Below are 472 nucleotides of genomic sequence, written 5' to 3' on the forward strand. Positions count from 1 at the left end.
ACGATTACCACAATTAGAAAAAGGAAAAAACAAGGTACTTTTAATTTATTCATTCTCCATCGTACATAGGCTACAATGGATGAGACGTTTCCACGCCCAAGGAAAGCACATCTCTGCGCACAATGCACCGGTTCTCTCCATCTCCAAATCGGACAAATACGAGTTTAAATCGTGCATGCAGCTGACAAAAGCTGCAGAATGAATCGAACCGAACTGCAATGCAATGCATTTCTAGAAGATTCTTTTAAGTGCGGATTAGTCGCCTTGGAGGGCATGGCGTGCAAGTTCAAATCTCAACCATCATGGTGTTTTTTTTCTTTTTACCTTGGCTCCGATCTGGTTGCCGCACTGGCCGGCTTGCAGGTGCACAATCTCGCGCATGGTGCTGCAGGAAGGTCAATGGCGGGGATGCAGAATCGAGGGCTGTCTTGTGCCGCACGCTAACGGAGGAGCTGCTGGTTTTTTCTGCCCG

Source organism: Sinocyclocheilus grahami, unplaced genomic scaffold (genome assembly GCF_001515645.1).
Source record: "Sinocyclocheilus grahami isolate Dianchi unplaced genomic scaffold, SAMN03320097.WGS_v1.1 scaffold10576.1, whole genome shotgun sequence".
In the NCBI taxonomy this organism is placed as follows: Eukaryota; Metazoa; Chordata; class Actinopteri; order Cypriniformes; family Cyprinidae; genus Sinocyclocheilus; species Sinocyclocheilus grahami.